This window comes from Mustela putorius, unplaced genomic scaffold, assembly GCF_011764305.1.
Source record: "Mustela putorius furo isolate JIRA1106 unplaced genomic scaffold, ASM1176430v1.1 tig00000129_pilon_pilon_pilon, whole genome shotgun sequence".
In the NCBI taxonomy this organism is placed as follows: domain Eukaryota; kingdom Metazoa; phylum Chordata; class Mammalia; order Carnivora; family Mustelidae; genus Mustela; species Mustela putorius.
The window spans coordinates 32,446,532-32,463,871 of NW_025421290.1; the positions used below are offsets into that span (position 1 = coordinate 32,446,532).

General features: G+C 41.2%; 1 long non-coding RNA gene across 7 annotated transcripts in view; it reads right to left on the reverse strand.

Moving 5' to 3' along the window:
• LOC101681947 overlaps window positions 1-17,340 on the reverse strand; it is a 141,644-nt gene that overhangs the window by 20,222 nt on the left and 104,082 nt on the right. Inside the window, exon 8 of one of the 7 annotated variants that reach the window (XR_006604261.1) lies at window positions 4,300-4,731. The exons of the other annotated variants lie outside the window; for them this stretch is intronic. This is a non-coding gene — a long non-coding RNA (uncharacterized LOC101681947). Of the gene's footprint in view, window positions 1-4,299; window positions 4,732-17,340 lie in introns of those variants that run through there. 7 annotated transcript variants of the gene reach the window in all.

Sequence of the window (17,340 nt, forward strand, 5' to 3'; positions counted from 1 at the left end):
CAGATTCCCCCCATGAAATGAACAAAGCACTGTGCAAAGCCACAGAGAGCCTGACTCGAGGACATATTTGCTATTCTGGTTTTCATGCTTCATGAACAATTAAGGACTTGAACAAAGCTTAGAAAGGGTTAAAGAGAATGGTGACTTTATTTCTATAGATGAGCAAGGAAGATAAGACCCCCGTAGGCTAGAGAAATGGAGGGCAGAAATCAAATTCGTGTTACCTGGATGAACACTCCAGACAAGTAAATCAAGGTTGTCGTTTCACAAGAGTTCTAGTTTGTTTGACTTTCTGGCTTAGAGGATGACATAATCTAAAACTCTAACAACAATTTGAAAAAAAATCTAATGAGAGGAGCTAAATTCAGAGGTGATACATTAATGGTGAGTTACTTTCTATATCTCACTTTCATTAACCTTTTATAGTTCTAGAGTTAAAGAGATCTGTCCTGTCATGAATCCATCTGCTGCCTCCTTTAGAACTTCTCTTGTGTTCCATGAGGTCCCACACTGGGCGATAAGCACCCTGAGAGCATTGACCCCATCTCTAACATCCTGGAGCTCCCCCAAGCATGCTCAGGCATATGTACATGAAGTGCTCAGAAATAATTATTTAAAAAAAAGATTGAATGAGAATTCCAACCCAAAGTTAAAGCATTGGACTTATGTTCAGAAATATTAATTTCATTTTTGGGGCACTTGAGTGGCTCAGTAGGTAAATCATCCGACTCTTGATCTCAGCTCAGGTCTTGATCTCAGGGTCATGAGTTCAAACCCTGTATTGGGCTCCATGCTGGGCATGGAGCTTACTTAAGAAAAAAAGAAAGGAAGGAAGGAAGGAAGAAAGAAAGAAATATAAGCTTCATTTTTATTTACCTACTGACTTGCAGGCCTATAGGCCGTTCCCATGATATATGATATTTGATATATTTCCCCTGAAATAAAGCTTATCCTATTTCCTACCAAATATCCAACTCATGCTTATCCATGAGCATGAGAGAGTTGGTGGATTATCCCTAAGAACAGACCAGAAAGATTTGAAATTTTAAAATTCTATAGGAAAAGTAAGAAGGATTTGAACCTGGGTCTGGCAAATCCTAAAATGTCTGCTTTTGAAGTTTCACCATGTTGTCTTTCTTAGAATCCTTACTAAACTGTACCTCCATTTAGAGTTCAAGCCATGCCTTTCACTTCTAAAGATTTTTATTTATTTCTTTGACAGAGAGACAGAGCCCAGGTAGGGGGAGTAGGAGAGGGAGAAGCAGGCTCCCCGCTGAGCAGGGAGCCTAATGCAGGGCTCAATCCCAGGACCCCAGGATCATGACCTGAGCCAAAGGCAGACACTTAACCAACTGAGCCACCCAGGTCCCCCTACCAAACCTTTCACTTTTACCACCTATCAATCCACCTCTTGCCCCTCCCCAGGAGCACCCACAGTGTGCATCAGAGCTCCCTGCAGGTGGATGAGGTAGGAAAGAAATAAGGCTGGAAGGATCAGTCCACAACATAGTCAACTGTGCACGAGCGAGGCTGCTGCCCTTGGAAAGGCCTGCTTCAAGGCTGACCATTGACTGATATCCAGGAAGTCCAATGGGGTAGGATCCCCACAGTTTCCAAGGCTGGTAAGAATGGCTCACTGCACCTGAACAAAGGATCGTTTCTTCTCAACACCTGTTTTTATGCTGGGAGTCTGGAACTTTAACCTGCCAAGCAGAGGATGTCTAGAGGACCTGCCCTCAATTACAAACCTTAGACATAGAGACTCTAAGAAGCTTCCCTGGAAGACAATGTTTCACACGTGTTGTTACGATTTGTTGCTGGGCGGGGGGGGGGGGGGGGGGGCGGGAATTAAGATCCTCCCAAATGACCCCACTGGGAGAGGCTTGCGCCTGGTGTCCTCCAGACTTCGCACCACATGCCTTTTTCCCTTCGCTCATTTTGCTTTGTAACCTTCCACTGCAATAAATCTTAGCTGTGAATGCCGCCATGTGCAGAGTCCTGCGAGTCCTCCTCACAAGTTATTGAAACTGAGGGGCGGGGGTGTTCTTGGGAGACCTTCAATAGTATTCGTTGCAACTCTGCGGAAAATTTTCTTGAGGGGAAGAGAGAAGATAGAAGAATGAGTTGAAGTTTGAAGAATCTGGAGATTCCTAGGTCTGTGCTGCCCCCTTTCCAAGGGTTATTCTGGAAGTCTATTGCCTACACTCTGCTATTTAATATGTTTACGGGGGGAAATCCAATTATCCTCAAAAGCATGACACATTTTCTTAACTATAGAATAAGCAGTTGCTGGCACTGCAACATGGCCAGAAAGCATGGGTACAGAGCAGCCCCCAGGATCTGTCCTTAAGGAGACAGGCAATGTGAATGCTCTAAAAACAGCTTCAGAGTGTTTACAAACCAGGATGTCCTCTGGGATGGAAAAGCTCTCTGTAAACAAAAGGTGACTTGCCCAGGCTTTGTTCTCAAAATAAACATGTTTTTGATGAAAATATGGCCTTTCTTGTCAGCAAAAAAAAAAAAAAAAAAAAAGTTCGGGAAAGTTTCCTTTCTCTCCCTCCCCTCTGATTAAAATAAATACATATCTGGAGTTCTGGTGACAAAAAAGATGCGTGGGGCCACCACCAGTATCTCAGTCCTTGGACCATTTCCTGGGGAGTGAAGCAGGACAAACGTGACTACGTCAGAGAATGCTGTGAAGCATGAAACTATCTTCACAAGGAAGAAACTCTTCACAAACTCTAGAAACTTTTTCCCGGAGAATATTAGATTGGGAGAAGCAAACAGATAGATCAAAGAAAAGTCTATAATCTGAGTTCAATTTTCTTGATGAGTGCTGTTGAGTTCGTTGTTTCATGGAGGCAGGTTGGGTTTTTTTTTTTTTTCTTTTCTTTTAATCGTTTTGCTGCAATGCAATAAGGTTTGCATGGATTTTATCCAAACCAGGCTAGGGAGCTAGGGCTCTCTGCATCTACTGCCAGATTAGATCCTCGCCTAATAAATGAGTTTTGTGAATCTTGACTGCAGCAGTTTACTCCAGAGAATTCCCTGCTGTCAGTTTCTCTGGCGTGGGGAGTTGGGGGAAGGGAGAGGGAGGAAGGTTGGGGGCTGGGTTTATTACTCCCAATATGCTCTGTGCTGTTGTGCCTGGCTGTGCATATGCCTAGGACTCACGGCATATGGCCCAGGGGCTGCCAGTGGCCCGCTTAGCAGCTGTCTCCAGCATATTTTGACATAAAAGCCATTATATTTTTGGCTGGCTAATTGCTTTTTATTAAACAATTGTTGGAGGTTGGCTGATAAGTTTTATGAATTTAAAATGAAAGTCTCGCTGAGAACTTTTGAACGCAAACAGTGCCCAGTCCACCTGGGAAAATTTGAAAAGGCTGGCTTTCCATCTGTCAAAGAGAACTCCTATCAGGCACAGCGACTGAGAGCTAGTGGGTCTCAAAGTACGAGGTTCCCCTGGAAGGCCACTGGATGGCTTTGGGAAAGGACACACAAAACCTTACCCTCTTCAAGGTCTGTGGGGGCAATACGATTTAAAAAACAAAATCTTCCAACCCAGAAATCCTCTCCACAAAGGTAGTAGAAAAGGAAATCACTTCTAATTCTTGAATGAGCATTAAGCCAGAATGGGAAGTAGGTTACAGGCAATTCACCAAGAGATTGCAAAGACAGAAGGAAATCCAACATTTTATAGAGCCAAGCAGACACAACCCATTGTATATGTGTTTTCAAGAGAAATCCTAACTAGACCTCAAGTAAGGGAAGTGGATAGCACACACAAGTTCATCCTGACTTTACCTGGTAATTGGGGTGACAATCTACGTGGCTCAGCGACTTTATCTAAAAGGATCAGGGTTCTTTATGACAGTCTGTAGTTTTACAACTTGGAACAAAACACTCACTGAAGTTCATCCCCTATCCTCCCAGAGACACAGGGAGACAGGGGCTCTATTTCCCTTGGTGCTTACATTTCAAGGAATGGCCATTTCCAGGTCCTTCAGAAAGATAATCCTGGGTCATAAAGTTAACAAAGGCTTATTTCATTTCTAAAAAACAATTTGAAAAATACATTTCAAAGTGACAGAGAAAGTACATTTACAGTTTTCTAAGGTAGATGTTCTGACAAGAAGGGAAGGAAAGTGTTTCTCTTATTTTCTACAGAGCGAGTAAGCCTCTAGTCTTCCCTCCTGTTTGTCCTCACAGGTCTTATTTTCCCATGACATACATTGGGATTTCTCTAGGGACCTATGCTCTTCCTCAGATTTCCAAACCACTGAAGACAAAATTACATGCAGTGAATAATTTTATTAGTTGTATAGCTAAGTCCTCCTTCGGAAAGAAAACAACAGAAGGCAGCGAGGGATAAAAGAAGACTGGGGAAAATATAAAGAAGATAAAAGAGAAAGAGCCCAGTAGTTCACGATCTTTTTTCAAGTTATTGAGTTGTTATTATGTCAATATTTAACGGAGAGAAGCAAACTAGCCTTTAAAAAGAAAAAAAAAAAAAAGAATGAAGAAATAAAGGTTCTGTTGCCATCGGTTTTCTTCTGTTTTCAGGCTATACACGGATTCTGTCCTTAATTGCAGTCTGAGCTCCCCCAAATGTTGAGCACAGGGGGAGGCAGGAACGACTCTGGAGCAATTCATCACAAATCCAAGAAAAACTCTTCAAACCGCAGATCCTCTGGGCTCACCTCTCCAGACATGCTGAACTTTCCACTCCTACAAGACACCAAGTCTTTCTTGTTAGGGCCTCCCTCATGGACCCCTTCACCTGAAACACTCTCACCTCCTTGCCCACTCCATCTCCACCTTGACCCAGTTAACACCTTCTCATCCTTCATGTCTTAGTTTCAACACCATTTCTTCTGAAGTCCCACAGGTTCTGTCCCCCTCTTCCATGTTCCCACGGTCCCTGTGCCTCCCCTTCTGGAACACATCACACGTCTGGAACACATCACGAGTAAGGCAAATTCAAGTGCAACCAGGGGCCAGGCAGTAACGCTGTGGGGCGGGGAGAGGGGGGATCTGAGACCAGAGCAGCAAATGACCACATAGTGGCATTCAATTCACTTTCTTCTAAAACAGGCACCAGCCAAAAAAACCTACCTGCTGGTCCAATTCCACTAAGTGGTTATGGAGCTATGGCCAAGGAGGGAGAGGTCAAACGCCAGATCATATAGCTAGAATTGAGGGATGAACTTTATTGGGGAACTTGCAAGCAGAGGCTCCTCCAAAAGAAGTTCATTGTCATTTTCTCAGCACCTCTCAGAAAGCATGCCCCAGGGAAGGGGAGGCTTGTGGACACAAATATTTCTGTTGTGGAGGGACACGTATGCTCCTGCAACTCTCTGTTCTTACAGTGCAGGCAGGAAAGCAGCCTCACCAGCCAAGAACACAGAGACAGGAAGTTGGTCCCGGGCAGCAGGGAAAGGGAGGGGGCACCTGCAAAGAATTGTCTGAGTGCCAGCTGCCGGCACCTGACCACTTTGGGAGAAGGTAGATGTCGGCTGCTGAGAGTAGGGACGCTGTCCCTCAAGAAATTGTGTTTGGGGGAACTTGCCTGGGTGGCTCAGTCAATTAAGCCTGTGACTCTTGATCTCACTCCAGTCATTATCTCAGGGTTGTGAGATCAAGACCCCTCATGGGGCTCCATGCTCAGTGGGGAGTCTGCTGGAGAGTCTCTCTCTCCCTTTGCCCCTTCCCCTGTTCATGCTCGCCCTCTCTTTCTCTCCCTCTCTCTCTAAAATGAATAAATAAATCGAAAGAAAAAAAGGAAGGAAGGAAGGAAGGAATAGAAATTGTGTTTCGGTCTAGTGCCTCCCACTGGAGGAGGAGAAGCTAGGAGCTTCCGGGATCATTCAGCAGGCATCTTTACATAGCTATCTTCTTGGAGCCCCACGCACTGCCCAGCATGCGCCAGGAAAAAAAAAAAAAAAAAAAAGGTATTTGTGGAAAAAATGAAGAATCAGCTTTATAACAGCACAGCGGCCCGGGACTGCAATCCAGATGTCCTGCTCTCTCAAAAAACGGTAACTTCGGAAGCAGGGAGGAGAGTGTGGGCTGTCAGCGGGCTGTTCTCATTCCCTCCCGCCCTCCTCCTTTTAGTCAAGGCTCCTTTATTCTCCAGGGCTGTGCTATACCTCATTAATGTTAATATCTTATCTAACCTTTCCGCGGCTCACCGCCGTGATGGCACTTCCATTCCACTGCCTAATCGCTCTTACTCTTCATCTTTCAAAATGTCCACCCTAAACTTTCTCCTTTAGCTGCAGGCCATTTCATGCCTCTTGTGAGACTTAATCATCTTTCTCTTTGCCTGGTTTAGCTCAGAGAAGTGGACTGAAAAATACAGAAGGGCTTCAGAAAATAAAGGAGAAATCCCGTAGCGGGCGCATTCCTACAAGCAGTAAAATGTTCGTCCATCACTTATCTCCCTTCCCACTGGGAGCCAAGGTCCTCCTGCAGGAGGATTGGAGGTCCAGGCACGGGCAGGGGAATGAATAGATCTGCCTGCCAACCTGATCCCGGAATAAAATCAGAGCTGAGAGCTTGCAATTTCCTCTAAGTACCTACACTGCCGGCCAAAGACCAGCACTTTCCTATCCAGGCCACCCTCTCTTCAGGTCAATAAGCAGAGGAGATCTCGGATTTTAAGGGTCCTTTTGGGCAGAGTTAAGACCACAAGGGAAGCATAAGAAGGTGAGAGACTTAAGACCTGAAGTTGGCAGGCAGTTAGATCTCAAATGTTTGTAGATAGAATGCAGGAGCATTCAGCTTCCTCGGGCTGCCCCTGGATTCAGGCTATTTGAGTCCACGGAAAACTATGAAGCAAACCATCAAAATAGGACCATGGCCATTACCACAACCCAGGTGCCACCATTACTGAGCACTTTGAGGCACCTGGGGGCGTTGGACAATGGAGCTCTGTAGGGAAAGCAATCAGCTGTGAAAATTTCAGCCTGGGAACAACTTCGGATTGCTCACCCTCTGATTAAGTGCTCAAGAATCAGAGCTCTGACTTTATATTCCATCCCTCATTCTGAGTCATGATTGCCCTGTAAAATGTCCTTATCAAGCATGAGGGGAAAAAAATTAATAAGCTCAAGGAATGACTGGGATCACTTCAGCCAAAGAAAGAAGGTAAGAAAGTAATTTCTCGGATGTAACTATTAAGGTCAAGGTGGGGATTGGAGAGCAGATAGCGACATTCTTAATGATATTCAAAATGCACAGCCTCAGGAAGAGAGGCAAGAAGTCTGGCAAGAAGCAGTAGAAGGGCAGGGAGCAGAGGGAACTGAAGTACTCAGAAAATAAGCAGTGACTCTCAGTTTTGCCTAACAAGTCCATGTCAATAATCTTGATAAACTGCATAGGAGGAGATCGTGGGCATATGCTGTGACTACTACATGTATTCTTGTTTTTCCCTTTCTCAAAGAACACCAATGGCAACCCTCTGAGCTCGCCTTCGAGAAAGGCAACATCAAAAGGCAATTTCAGAACAGCAGGGCAGGGCTGCTGAAGTGTGATAGACAGCCTGAACGCATTTTACCTTATCAGTGCCTCTCATCCCAAGTTCCTCATTTTCCCGACCATCTCTTGCTCTCCCTCAACTCCCTGATTCCTGCCTCGCTCATGGAAGATTTTCACAGAAAAACATGGTTTTTTTTATTAAAGTCTTATACAAAGCATCCCTGTGTCCCTTGACCTTCCAGCAGGTGTATATACCACTTCTCTTAGGTGAGGAAAAGAAATCAGTGGCATTTTGTTCCATATCTAGACACCAAGATAATTAAACCGAGTATCTACCTGTCGTCAATAATCAGCATGGCTTGTTTTTCTTCTTCGGGCTCTTTGAATGAACACAGTTTCAAAATTATATCCCTAGAATATTATCTTCTGTAGAAAGATATTCCAATATGAGCCAAATTCAACAGAGTTGAGAAAAGAAACGAAAACCATGGGCAAGGAGCTTCAAAAGAAATTGAACTCAGGAAATAATGAAATTATCCAAGTAATTCTGGCCCGCCAGCAAATCAGGGTGGGCCAAGAAGCAAGATAATCCTTTGTAGGTTATCTGATTTGGCGACATACATCCATCAAACACAAGGGAGAGAGAAAGAGAGGGAAATAACTGGTAATTGTCAAATTAATAAACTGTGCCTAGAGATTCATGTATTTTCCTACTGTTTCTTCAGACTAAGGGTTAGCTTCATTAATCCCTGCCATGGCCATGACTGAAAGACAACAAAGCAAAGCAATATTTCATTCGGCATGATGAAGATAGATACCATGCTATCGCTTCCTACTTTAGTCTCAGGGATGATGGAAGACAACGGATACATATAAATGTTAAGAGCACAGGTTTTGGAGTCAGACCACTAGGACTCAAATCCCTGCTCTGCCTTTTACTACATGTGTCAGCGTGGACTTTGTAAAGTCACCTTTCCAAGGCTTAGCTCTTCACACATGAGGTTAGATAGTAACAGTTCCCATCTCCTGAGGTGCAGTAAGAATTAAATAATAGATTAACCCATGGAAACCCTTCGCAGAGTCACTGGAGTACACACATGGCCACATACACACATCACCACTCGGGGAGGGCCAGCTGCCGCATCCATCATTATTAGGGCTTCTACTCTTAAAACATCTTGGTGAAAATAACATAACAGCGGGCAAATTGAATAAAGAGATTGCTGTAGAGAGAGCAGAAATGTCTCTCTACACCGAGTGTACACGTTTACTAAAGGTGAATGGCGTTTTTCAAATTTAAGGCATGGATATGTACGTATCACTCTGAGCATTTTTTCCCTCCATAAATGTGTCGAACAAATAATTCCTTCTAACAGATCCTCCACATACAAAAACATCATTTAAGCAAGCAACAGTATCAGGTAATGACCCATTTGTGGCATAAATGAATTTTCCAAGTGTGAAGAGGGGAAACTGTTAGGTAGAGAGGCCGGAGGTAGCAGTAGAGGTCTGGTGTGTGGGGGGGGGGGGGGGTGGGGAGAGGGAACAGCAGGGCCGGATGGAGGAGGATGGTTTTAATGGAAATCATTTTTTAAGGCAATCAATACTCACATGGGTTCTAAACTGTAACCTTTCCTGAATGACATGTCACGAATATCAAAATGAGCTATTGCTCCGTGCTGGCTCCTATTTTCCCTAAATAGAAGTGTTCTCACTGCATGGTACAGTAGAGTTTAAAGAACTCTCTTCCTCTAACTGCTACCCTTTTTTAAATCCTTATTTCAACGCCGTGCGGTTCTCCTAGGTCCCCTCAGCCTCTGAGTCTCGTAGGTTTGTTTATTTATGATGCAGTCGGGTTTTATTGACTATCTAGTGTCAGGGACTGTGCAGAGAATGCAATGATAAATAGGACCCCATTAACTGCCCTAAAGGAGATTTCAGTCTAAAGGAATATACAAACATCGGTTATTATATCTTACTCTACATAATGCGTGTGCTCCCTCCTCATTTCTCTCCCTACCACCCCCGCCTCCCTCCCCCTCCTGCTGAAGGCAAAGAAACCAATTAACCAAGCTGGTTAAAATTATATTTTTTAGGGGAAGCAAGTACATTCTGAGTCGGGGGTTCTCCTTTTTGTAAAATTCATGAAAATTATTTGTAATGACCTTGAAGCATCTAGTTCAGCTGTTTAGAAGCCATTTGTTTTACTTCTTTATTATTTTCTCTAGTGTTCCAAATAGATGAGGTTGCCCAAGTAATGACCTCTGGATAAGTGAGAAATTCATGTATTATAGTGAATAAAAGCCTATACAGTTAGCCAACACTTCCAAATGAGACTATATCATAAAGGGCGAATAAGGAATGTTTGTGGTCTTTCTGTAATAGCTTTAGCAACAAAGACTGTCCTTCAAATTCTCACTTTAAAAATTGGTATCTAAGTTTAGAACAGTCATTCAACGCAGATCATACACACATACATTTTTAAACATTAGCATTTGAGGGAAAATAAAAGGAAGTATTACTTCAAACAACAAGAATATCATATTAACTCATCACCCCAGAGACTATATGGGCTGCACATAAAAATAGGTTAATAAACAACTTGGGGATAGAAGGCAAGATGGCAACGTGTCTAAGGTTTTGGATCTCTCAAAAACAAGCACAAATGAACAAAAACGGACAATGCTAATGAAATACCAAACAAGAAAAACTCCATAAATAAAAAAAAAAAATTTCCCATTTTAAGGATGTTTAAAAAAAATTGGGTCTTTAAAGCAAAAATAGTGATAATAAATTGTAAGGTTTATGAGATAGGTAGAAGTAAAACATAACACAAAAGATAGATGGGAAAATCTAGATATATACTAGCATAAGATTTGTCACATAAACTACTATAATATTTTTGAAGGGAGATTTAATGAGTGGAATGAGTTAAAGATGTATATTGTAAATCGTAGAACAATCACTAAAAATTAAAACTAAAAGGAATACCTAATAAGCCATTAGTAGAGATAAAATGGAAGCAGAGAAAAAGCTCAGTCAATACATCAAAGATAGGAAATGAGGTCACAGGGAACAAAGAATGGGTGGAACAAAGAGAAAACAAATAGCAAATACTAAATTAAATCCAACCAGACCACTACATGAGGTTAAAAAAAAAATCAAGATCCAGCAATATCGCTATATACAAGATATCCACTTTAAATATAAAGATATAGATAGTTTAAAGGTAAACGGATGAAAAAATATATGCCATGCAGATGCTGGGATGGTTCTATTAATACCAGACGAAGCCAACTCCAGAACAAGCAATAAATCAGGATAAAGAGGAAATTTTTATGGGGATGAAAAGAGAACATAAAAATCCTAAATGTACCCATTTCTAATCTACTAAATAACAGAGTTTAATATATATGAAAAAAATCTTATACAACTGAAAAGAGATTCAGACAAGTAATTATACTGGATGCATACTGCTCTGTCTTTGATTCATAAAACATCAACAAAAAAATCTGCAGGTATGCAGAAGATTTGAACAACACTATGAACCAACTTAACCTAATTACAATTTGTAGAAACTCAAGCCAAGGACAGTAAAATACACATTTGTCTCAAATGCACAAGGGAATATCACCATGAGAAACCCCATATAGAGCTGGAAACAAATCTCAATAAATTGAAAGCAAATGAAACCACATAGAGGAGGTTATCTGGCCCCAACAGAATTGAACTAAAATTCAATAACAAAAAGATAACCGGAAAATCCCCAAATATTTGGAAATAAATCAACACATTTCTAAAGAACCATGAGAGAGAGGCGCCTGGGTGGCTCAGTGGGTTGAAGCCTCTGCTTTCGGATCAGGTCATGATCCCAGGGTCCTGGGATCGAGCCCCGCATTGGGCTCTCTGCTCCGCAGGGAGCCTGCTTCCTCCTGCCTCTCTGCCTAGTTGTGATTTCTCTCTGTCAAATGAATAAAATACTTTAAAAAAAAAAAAAAAGAACTATGAGAGAAAGAAGAAAACACAGGGAAAATTAGAATATTTAGAACTGAATGAAAATAAAAACACAGTTTATCAAAATTTCAGGGATACAGTTAAAACAGTTCTTAGAGGAAAATTTATAGCATGAGATGCTTATATTAGAAAAGATAACTAGTATAAAGACAATGAATCAAACTTAGCCATAGGAAACTAGAAGAAGAGCAGATTAAATCCAAATTAAGCAAAGAAGGGAAATAACAAAACATGGACATCAATGAAATAGAATGCACACACACACACACACACACACACACACAAAAACAGAAAATCAATGAATCTAAAAGCTCCTTCCTTGATAAGTTCAATAAGATTGATAAATGCTTAGCATGATTGATCAAGAAAGATAAAGGAGGGTGAGGGGAAAAAAAACACAGGGAATATTCCCTACCCCCAGAGTAAGCATCCTCAAAATGTATATCCAGCAATGTTTTAGAATTGCTAGGAACCAATAACTGCTGGTTGCCACTTATTTTTCTCTCCAAATGAGAATGTTTATTGAAGCTATCCTGTCCCTGTTCTATCAAAATATGCTGGGGGGAGGAGGGCGCGCCTGGGTGGCTCAGTGGGTTAAAGCCTCTGCCTTCAGCTCAGGTCATGATCCCAGGATCCTGGACCCGCATTGGGCTCCCTGCTCAGCGCGGAGCCTGCTTCCTCCTCTCTCTCTGCCTGCTCTCTGCCTACTTGTGATCTCTGTCTGTCAAAAAAATAAATAAATAAATATGCTTGGGGAAGAGGAATAAGCAGATAAATCATCTTTCCATTGTGGTGGTTTAGAGTTATTTATTTCTTATTTGGTATTTGGTTTTGATTATAATTTTCCCAGTGAAGACTCACATCTAGAACTGATAAAACATGATCATGAAATCCTGGACTTTGAGCCAATGACATGATTGAATGTGACTTTGGGGTTATCTATTTTTGGAAAGGTGAGTGCATTTCCATATATGAAGAAAGTGTGGGGCAACTACATAGATTGTATTATCTTCCCCAAATATTTACTATTGGCTGTCTCAGTATATATGATCCTCTGCAGGGAAGTATGCCCATAAGTGATATATAACCTCTTGCCGTGACTTGCAGACCCCTGAAGGAAGGAGGTGTATTTCCCACCAGAACTCAACTTATAATTGACTGGTTCATTACTCAAAGTCACTAAATATGTATGATTCCGACAACTATGGGCATAGCACAGTTCCGCATGGCCCCAAGCCTAAACAATTTGGGAGTCATATCTAAGACAAGAATGTGAAATTATAAAGTTAGAAATAAGTCTTTAAATATTTAAAACTAAAAGACAAGTGAAAAAGTCACAAATGCTAAAGAAGCTAACAAATTCATCAAACATCACAAAATCCAGAAAAAAATTATATTAAAAATTTTATTAAAATACCTGATATATAGCCATGACAATTTTTCCTATATTATTTTGGCTTCAATCTCTGACTGCTTCTTCATGTGACAATGATTTTGTTAAAAAGAAGAAGGAGAAGGGAGAAAAAAGTTTCTTCCTAAAGAGAGAAAAAAATGACTTCATCTTTCCTTAAACACATGGTTGATCAAAATTTGTGTTTTAACTATGGATAGTTTGGAAAAGTTTCTTTCTACATAACAACTCCTTATGACTTATTTTTTACAGTGACTAGTCATTAAAACTTTGGATTTATGACACGAATTTTTCATAATTTGTCATTGATATCTTTGTTGTAACAACCTAGTAAAGGTATTATGTTGGATCCTGAAACCTGGGATCATGGTGATGGTGAATTGGCACATTGGGTAGAAGGAACCCTCCAGAAGAGCATTTCTACACTGAGACATCTAGCAGTAATTTAACTATGCTCAGAATGATGGGAAACTACATTAATATATCCTACTGAACTCAAACTAAATGCATATTAAATTCAGTCTCCCCTTGACTAAAGTGTTCTTACTGATAATATCTTTGAAACAGCAATTCTATTTCTAGACATCTATCCAGAATATATAGAGGAAAAATTGTTAAATAGTTTCTGTACAGATAATAGTCTTTTTAATAAAAAAAGACTGCAAACAATTCAATTGTCATTAACAGGAGATAGGTTTAATAACATATGGTACATCCACAAATGGAATACTAAGTAACTACAATGAGGAATAAAGAAATCTCTAATATACTGCCATGCAGTGGTCTCCCAGATATGTTAAGAGAAGAATGCAAGCTGTAGAAGAGTGCGAAGGGGGGCACCTGGGTGGCTCAGTGGGTTAAGGCCTCTGCCTTCGACTCGGGTCATGATTCCGGGGTCCTGGGATCAAGCCCCGAGTAGGGCTCTCTTCCCAGCAGGGAGCCTGCTTCCTCCTCTCTCTCTCTGCCTGCCTCTCTGCCTGCTTGTGATCTCTGTCTGTCAAATAAATAAATAAATAAATCTTTAAAAAAAAAAGAAGAAGAAGAGTGTGAATGGCATACTCTATTTTATGTAGTGAAGGAGTTGTATCAAAAGAGAGAGAGATTCCATAAACTTACATACACATATCAAAGTCTTTACGGATGTGGGCATCTGGGTGGCTTAGTTGGTTAAGTGACTGCCTTTGGCTTGGGTCATGATCCTGGAGTCCCAGGATAGAGTCCCACATCGGGCTCCCAGCTCCATGGGGAGTCTGCTTCTCCCTCTGACCTTCTCCCCTCTCATGCTCTCTCTCTCTCTCAAATAAATAAATAAAATCTTTAAAAAATAAAAAAAATTAAAATATATAAAGTCTTTACGGATGAAATGATACCAGATCTGCTGTTGGCTTTACAACAATCTTGTATGTGTCTATGGGAAAAGGCCAAGGGAGGGGAAAAAAGAATAACATGGTTGAAAATATAGATGAACATAAACTTTGACCTAGTATTGCCTTAATCCTAGAGATAAGCAAATGTATAAATATATATCAACAAAGATGTACAATGCAACATTGTTTGTAACAACAAAACAAAACTGAAAACAGCCTAAATCTCTCTTAATAGAGGATGAGTTCAATTAATTATGTTACATATACACAGGGTAATTCATTCCCTTATCAGGCATGATGCTCTGGGGCCCGGATGAGTTCTCTGATGAGTTTCATGGGTCATTGCACACAGCAGATATATTCTCAGCTAAAAAACGTCTTCACTTCATACCCTAGAGAGTCACATAGTCTACATGACATTCTCCAGACGGTCATGTCTCATATATTCATGGATTAATAATTTGTTTACCATAAGCAACCCCAATTCAGGGATATCCTACACAAACATTCCGCAGATACTCTCTAGCTAACAAATATTATTAGCCTGTTGCCTGAAGGTCTAGTTATCCTGCTTATAAGGAGATACAGTTAGATCATCTGCTTTAACTTTCTTTTTCCTGGGCATGTCCTTCCCAGTAATGAAGACATAAGTGATCACAGGTCCCTATATATATTCACATACTTAGATATATGTGAAACCATTCTGGCATATGCACAGAAAATTATTATTAACAATGGTTGTATCTGAGAAGTAGCCCTAGGGAATAACATGGGAATAAAAGGAAATTTTTACTTTCTTTCTATCCTCATCTGCACTGTTTGACTTTTTTCAATAGCACCAATATTGCCTTTAATATCTTTCCAATTTATTAATCTTTTAGAGAAATAATTTGGATAAATTAATGGATGAATAAATCCATGATGGGTAGTTTAGAGAAGTTGGAATATATCCGTAGAGAATTCCTAATATTTTAAGGAAAACCAACATCCCTGTCATGATGCGTCTTTGGTACCACCCTCAAGAATACGGCCCTAACCTGTATGACCTCAGGCTGGATCCACTCCAGCACCTCATGCTCTTGAAAATTTCTGAGCCCCACTTTCCTTATATAGAAAAATGTGAAAAAGGTCACCTACCTCATAAAACTGTTGTGAAAATTCAGAGAAATGATATTTGAAACAGAGTAGGTACTCAATAAGTAGTGTTTATATCATTAACTAATATTCCAGCTAAAGCCAGGCAAATTGCTCAGCAGTCATTTTCACATTGCTGTCCTAATTAACATTCTTTCCGCAAACACCGGCAGGCAGGGGAGCCAGCTCTGGCCTCCTCACCTCTGGAATTCAGTAGTGGAATTCCATCTGCAGTCTGGAATAAAATTAAACTTGATGAGTTGTCTCGATTCCCTCTCCTTTAGATCAACTACAGCCAATAGCCCTCATGAGGAGCCCTTCCAAAACACCTCAGAACTGAGCAAGCAAACTCCTGCAGCTAATTGGATGAGGGTGGTACAGACCTGGAGTTCAACCACAGGACTTGTTCCGGGCTGGAGGGGTGGGGGGACCCCTAGGCAGAATCACAATCACTGCCCAAAGGCAGGCAAAACCATCACTGAGGGAACAGACAAGGTTTCTGTCTTCAAGTGCTTCTCTTTTCACTGAGAAAAGATCCATTTTGCCAATCAAGCGGAACTTTTGCTCAACAGAACACTTCAACATGTCTGCCTACAAGTCTCTCTCAGTGCTCTGCACAACCAGAGCAGAAATATTCAGGTGGTGTGGCTGGGCAAGAAGAAAGGAGTGCTGGGGGGAGGGAGGGTGAGCGGGGATTAAGTGCTTTAGCTTACAGTATTTTATTCCTTTGATGAGAATAAATACAAGACTGAGCTGCCTTCAGAGCTGTTGATCCAAAGCCCCTTAACACTTGATTCTTCTCCATTGATAAACAAGGTATTTTAAAACAAAATTCACTTAACAAGCCCTTGGAAGTAAGAATGGAAAGGACTGTTTGGGTGGTTTTTCTTTCAAGTGGAGCCTTGTCTTTTCTCAACGTTACAGACTCACCAGTAATAACGGTCTAAGGCATAAATTGAATAAATTCATGTCTTCCATGTTTTTCTCTAAAGAACCTTCTGGAATCTTACACTCCAGCTGGCCAGGGCATCTCCTCTTTTGCGCTGCAAACCCTTAACATACACACACCACCAGGAGTGCAGGACCAGCTTTCTCATCAGAGATAAATTCTTCCCAACAGGTGATTTTCTGCCAAAAACTTTAATGCTACATACTTTAAATCATACATGAAGCAGAGATTTGAGTTCCAGGGGTTTGGGAGAGGTTATGGGGGGGAGGATGCAGGGAAGGAAGCTGCTGATGGTATAATAAGACTTTAGAAAACAGACCTTCAGTTCACAAAACCATGTGTTCAAGTCTAGGTTCTTCCAATTACTGCCTCTTTGACAGAAACATAAATAAGTTATTGAACCTCAGTAACCTCCATTTCTTCATCTGTAAAATGGACCTTAGAAACGTGCTTAATAAAGACAACTTGTAATGGGGCACCTGGGTGGCTGAGTTGGTTAAGCATCCACCTCTTGGTTTCAGCTTAGGTCATGATCTCAGGGTCGTGAGATGGAGCTCCCATCTGAGCTCTGTGCTCAGCCCCGGGAGTCTGCATGAGATTCTCTCCCTCTGCCCCTCCCCCAAGTCATGTGTGTTCTCTTTCTCTCAAATAAATAAATAAATAAAATCTCTTTCAAAAGGTAACTAGTATTAATAGTTAATATTATTAAAATTTCAAATGAAATATTTAAAATAAAAGGGCTCATAAACATTAAAAACATATGCTCAGCAATCTTAGAGCTTAAGAGATTCTTCTTTCTTTCTAAAGAAGGAAGCAAAAGAAAGAGGGAGGGTGGTAAGGGTAGAAGGCACAGGCGTGGGCAGAAGGGAGCCTCTGGGTATGGGTTCCACTGAGGCTCTGTATGCTCTGCGTCTTGGGGAAAAAAGAAAACAACAACACATACACACACACTCGGGGAAAAAAGGGCATATTTCCTCCAATAA